The sequence below is a fragment of the Brassica rapa genome, chromosome A10 (genome assembly GCF_000309985.2).
Source record: "Brassica rapa cultivar Chiifu-401-42 chromosome A10, CAAS_Brap_v3.01, whole genome shotgun sequence".
In the NCBI taxonomy this organism is placed as follows: Eukaryota; Viridiplantae; Streptophyta; class Magnoliopsida; order Brassicales; family Brassicaceae; genus Brassica; species Brassica rapa.
In genome coordinates, this window is record NC_024804.2 from 4,998,461 (window position 1) to 5,004,546 (window position 6,086).

The window sequence follows — 6,086 nt, forward strand, 5'->3', positions numbered from 1 at the left end:
ACATGAATGCTTCTTTAAATATATATATACTAGTGGTTTGTCCGCGCTTCGCACGGAGTGTTGTTAATTTTATAACATAATATTTAATATTCTTTATAAATTTATTTTTTATATTGTAAATGAACACTTAAGCCTAAGATATGGCAAATTCATTTTCAGGTATTTCAATTCGTCATTGTCATTTGTTTAAAATAAGAGAATTAATATTGGATAAGTTTATAGGTCATTGAAGCTTAGTTATATTTGTTAGTCATTTGGATTTATATTGTGTATATCATGAAGTGTTTAAAGTTTTTGACCAAAGTGAGTTCCAAATAACTCTTTGGAAGTAGACAAAGAATATATATATATATATATATAAATCTATGTATGTATTATTTGTAAATGAACATATCTATAATATTATTTGAGAAGTCAGTTTCCTATGTGTCGTTCTCACGTTAATTCTCACGATAGTTGATTACACTGATACTCTTAATGAGTTAAAAATATTATATAAAAATATTATTATTATTTTTATTTAGTTTCCTTTTTAAAATTTTCCAAAAAACATATACATGCGATAAAAAGCAATTTTTTATAAAGTTAAAAAAAAACAAATTGAAAAAAAATATATGTATATATTAGGCCTATTTGGCCGAAAAAACACGAAACGAAAGTTTATTTGGAGATCATGCAAAATAAAATTCAATTTGGTGATCGGATAAAGAAGGTGGTGGGAAATGACAGCAATATCCCCTACGAATATCGAAGCTATGCCGATGGACTGCAGTCCTAATATAGGCATATCTAAACTAGATACACTTGTCAGGTTCTGTCAGAGATAATGACATTTTGTCTCACATAGTTCCCGCGTAAAGAAGACTTTCGAAAAGAACAAAAATTGTATTTGCCACACGAATATAAACTTAACCTGACATGTATCAAGATTGCAATTTATAAAATAAGTCCTTCGCAATTGGCTTTTTGACAACAATAGCCAACAAAATGTAAAACGATAATAGAGTCCAATGGTAAAGAAATCATACATACAAACATAATTTTATATAGAGCAGACGTGAACTGGTAAGATTATTAAACATTAGTATATCACTAAGATAAACACGTAAACCTATTTCAGAGAACACTAATAGAAAGCACGAGTATAACAAAGAAAGAGGAACAACAAAACTTAACCCTGATAGAACCCAAGTGATAACTACCAATAGGAAACAAATTTATCTTTTTATCATGTAGACAATAGCAGCTGTTGCTACGGCCAACCCGGTCAACGAAAATAATACCAACTGATAGAACATCTTCGCAAACGTAATATTATGAGCAACACTGATATCTTCAACAGACCTCTACAGAGCCATGTTGCTCGCATTTAAAAAAGCGTCGTCCAGGATTTGCATCGGTCGAAGAGATGCAAATGCTTGTTGATTGAAAACAATGGCAAAGAGGAGCAGTGATGGTTGTGTGCGATGAATAGAACCTGAAGAAGATTCACCAACTTCCCCCATTGAATTCGCCCAGTTTTTTAGAATGGCAACGAAGCTGAACACTTCATAAATTTAAATTGTAGACAATAAAACTCAATTTTCCATAAGGGGTCGAATATAGTCAACACACATCAAAGGGCGAATCTAAATAAGTGGTCGATAGAAGCACAACGTTACAATTAACAGCAACCATAAACTGAACCAGATCAATTGAACAACTCGAAAAATCTAAGCCAAAACCGATAACCGGTTTAGACCAATTTCGCGTCCCAAACAAGGAGATGATAATGTCGAGAACATTGTAAATTATAAAAAAATGTAACGTGTCAGAGATATTTTCCATAACCTACACAACTGTGATGATGATAGCTAGTACTAGGTAGCAGGTGCACAAGTTGCTTGCATATTACCTGGATTTTCTTTTTTTTTTTACTCCACCTCTTTATCTAATTTTTGCTATAAATAGCGACTACCGGCGAGCAAAATCCCAAACAAAATTCACCACAGAAAATCCAGTTTCTTAACGTCTGCTCCGGAAATAGCCTGGAGAAATCAACAGTTAAGGTACTAATCCTGTCTTCTTCTAGGTCAAACCTTTATACACACTAAAACTTAACAAAACTTTTGATCGGTAAACTTGTGATATATAAAGTTTGTAGTTGTGTTTTAGCTAAAAAAAAAAAAATTCACATGCAGATGGGACGGTTGACTAAGCTCATTCTCGGGCTTTGGAGTAAGTCGGCCAATGGAGAATGGCGTTTTGAGAAAACATCTGCTTATCATGGTGAATGTGTCGTAATTAACAAGAACGCGTCTCTTGAGGGCCTCCTGGAGCTGATACGTATAAGGTTGGATCTTGGAATTCTCACTCTTGTTCATATATTGTAATGCTCCAGGATTAATACATAATGGATATATTGACCTTATAATAAACCATATGATTTATTGCCTGATTTCGTGCTCCGTGATGCAAATCGTTGGCTTTAGTTTAAAAATTGAATACAATTATTTCCCAAAGTAATTTTCTACCTCAAAAGAAAGGATGTAGTCCATTCATAATGTGTTTTATAACTTAGGTGAGTTTTTTAACTTCCCAATATTTAACATGGTCAAAGACCATTAAGTAAAAGTTTAAATTGTGTCAAAAAATTATAGTCCACTTAATTAATCCAACTGAGTCTTTTTGTTATGAAATTCACGTTTTTAATTGATTTTTTTTTCAAGTTATAATGTATTTTCATGTAACAAATTGTAATTCATGTAATGTTATTTAACATTCATAATATAAAAGTAGCATTATCCCGTGCAAAGCATGGATCTTAACCTAGTGTTTGTATATATTAGGCGAGATTGTTAGATTACAATTTTCTGTTTAAATTTTATTAGGGGGAATTCGTTTGAACTTTCTGTAAATTATTAAGGTAGATAAAAAATTTGTAACAACCTGTCCCACCCACTAGGATCTCCATATCAACTGGTGACAACTAGTCCTGTGGGAGTGTTGTCAAAGGGTTAGGTCTTAGGTTCGAGGAACGCCAAGCGCACCAACAACCTAATTATGGAGTCAGAGAGGACTCATAATTGAGGGGTTGGAGTCGGTGCCCTGCAGAGCTGTGAGCCTGAGGTCCTAGTGAGTGGGACGGGTTGTCACATAAAAAGTGCAGCTCAATTGGTAACAGCTTGTCCTGTGTTAGAGTTGTTGAGGTATTGGGTTCGGGTAACGCCAAGCGCATCAATAACCTACATGGGGGAGTAAGTGAGGGGTTAGAATCAGTGTCCTGCAGGGCTGTGAGCCTAGGGTCCATAGGATCAGTGGGGTCTACGAAACGTGTTGGCACAAATTTAATAACCAAATATTGTATACACTATGTATACATATATGATTTTCAGGGTTTATAGTTTTGTAATTTAGGGTTTAGGGTTATCCTTCCACATATACATATACATATACATTTAGGGACAATGCTAAAGTTGACAAATATATAATTGAAAATCATTCTAATACAGACTCCATTTTTCAATACTATTAAGCTTATGTCTTCGGTATGTAACTATATAAATTATATTATTCAATCAAATATGATTGCAGGAATGAAAAATAATGGTTGTTCCATCCCATATTTAACAAGAAATAATTTTTTTTCTTTTTTTCTCTATTAAAAAATGAATGGTGGGGAATGAGAAGAAAAAATTATTCTTTGTGAATGGTGATTTTTTTTAGGAATGTTAGGGAATACATTATTCCTCCTCGTTCCTTGGTCACCATACATTATTTCTCCTCGTTCCTCATTTCTATACAAAAGCTAAGTATATATTTTCTTGTTGCATAGTCTGTATATCGTGTGTTTGGAATAATGATAGTTCACTCGTTAGTCTCATTTCTTTTTGTTTACCTGAAAGGAAAAAGTATTAATTATTATTGGTTACAGATATATAGATTAATTATCTCTAAGCTATATTTTAGATAGGTTTGACTCATAATGTAATGCCTCGACCATCCACGGCTAATGGGCCTCCCACCCCCGGTCTCTTGGTTCATGGGCCCATCCCGTACAAGAGGCGGTGCATTAATTTTTTTGAGATTCGAAATCATTGTTCACTGATCCTGCAATTACCACAAGACTTTTCCTCGTCCTTTGGCCTCACTCGCACGATATCGAGAATCACTTCCCGATAAGTCACCCATCCTTCCACTTCTCCAACTCAAGCACGCTTAATTCTAGAGTTCTAAACGGTGTGTTTGAAAATGTAAGTTTACTTTGGTTAAAAAAAATGGATCGTTTCAATTATCCTCCAATTAACCGGAATTCGTCTTGAATTCCATGATGAACTGTGAAAGAACTTCAATGGTTTAAAAGGAAAGAAAAACGCTAGATGATGAACAAAGGAAACAAATAGAAACTTGTTCTTCACCTGCAAACAAAAAAAAATCAGAAATGCTAACATCTTACCGAATGCTACCGGACATAAGTGTCATTTTTTTCTCTTTAAAAAACTTCTAATCCCAAAATATTAAAAATCGCTAAAATTTGAGTTCCATAAATCGTTGTCCCGGGTCAGAGCTGGGACGAAATCCCACTCTGATACCACTTGTAACGCTCCGATCGCCCACGCCTAATGGGCCTCACAAGCCCACTCTCTCGGCTCGTGGACCCATTCCGTGTGACGGGCTGTGCGTTAATTTTTTGAAGGTTTGAAATTATTGTTTACTGATCTTGCAATCACCACATGATATTTCTTCTTGCTTTGACCTCACTCGCACGATATTGGAAATCACTTCCCGATAGGTTACCCATCCTTCCACTACTCCAGATCAAACACGTTTATCTCTGGAGTTCTAAACAGATGTATGCCGAGAAAGCTAAGTGCACTTTGGTTAAAGAAATTTGGATCTATTTTGCATTTCCCAATTTATCCTTAATGAGCTTTTAAATTGTAGATAAAATCATAATTGCACAACAAGTAATATTCCAAAGAAGAGTAAGAGCAAATCTAAAAAAGAGATCAGGTTTTAATTGTACTGATATCTATGTTAACGATATACTAGACTTTAAATCGCGCACCCGGGCAGATGTTTTTCAATTTGTAATGTTAATTTTTACTATTTAACAATTTACAATTTTTTTATTTTTTATTCTTATTTAACAATTTATTTGTGAATAAAAAAATATTTAACATTATTATGTTTTATATGCATAGCCTTATTTTTAAGTATTATATTTTGATAAATTAATCCAAGTAATATATTACTTAAGTTACTTTTTATTCTATCCTTTTTTTTTTTTTTTGTCATCAATTTTACAGACTCATATTGACTCTGTGAACCAAACTGGGAGATCTTGATCCATGTGAACTACAAAAGACGTTTCCTTCCTAGCACTGCGGGCTAAGCTATCCGCCTTCTTGTTCTGCGTTCTTGGTACATAGATAATCTCTACTCGGAAAAAACTCTCTTTCAGGCTGTTTATATCTTCCAAATAACTTGCAAATGCTGGCCATTCTTCTGGTTCTGAAACCATCTTCACCAATTGAGAACAATCCGTTGCAAACGTAACATGAAATTGTCGTAAGTTTTTCATACATTCCATTGCCCATAATAAAGCTTCCATCTCCGCATGAAGAGGAGTAAGAGAAGCCCAAACATTCCTTGCACCCATCAAACCCGCAAATCCTTCTAGAGTACTGTACCATCCTTGACCTGAAAAAATCTCATTCTCTTTCCAGGAACCATCCGTAAAACACCATCTTCCTGGAATTGCCGGAAGAATCATAGCCTCTACCTGTGGAATCCTCTTGTGGTCAGTCAGTATTTGTGCCTCAGCCCAGAGTTTTGATTCTGTTTCTGCCAGTTTAAGGGTATCCAACGGATCCACATCCAGATTACTAAAGACTTTATTATTTCTTCCTTTCCATATATACCATAGTATCCATGCAAACTGATGATCTTCCATCTGTGGAACAATTCTCCAAAAGAGATGATCCATGTTCACAAAGAGAGAACTTGTTGGAAACATAGCTGGACTTGTTGGAATCTTTGAAAGAGCCCATGTCTGAAGTGCAGGAGGACATTCGAAGAATACATGGTTGATCGATTCCTCCTCA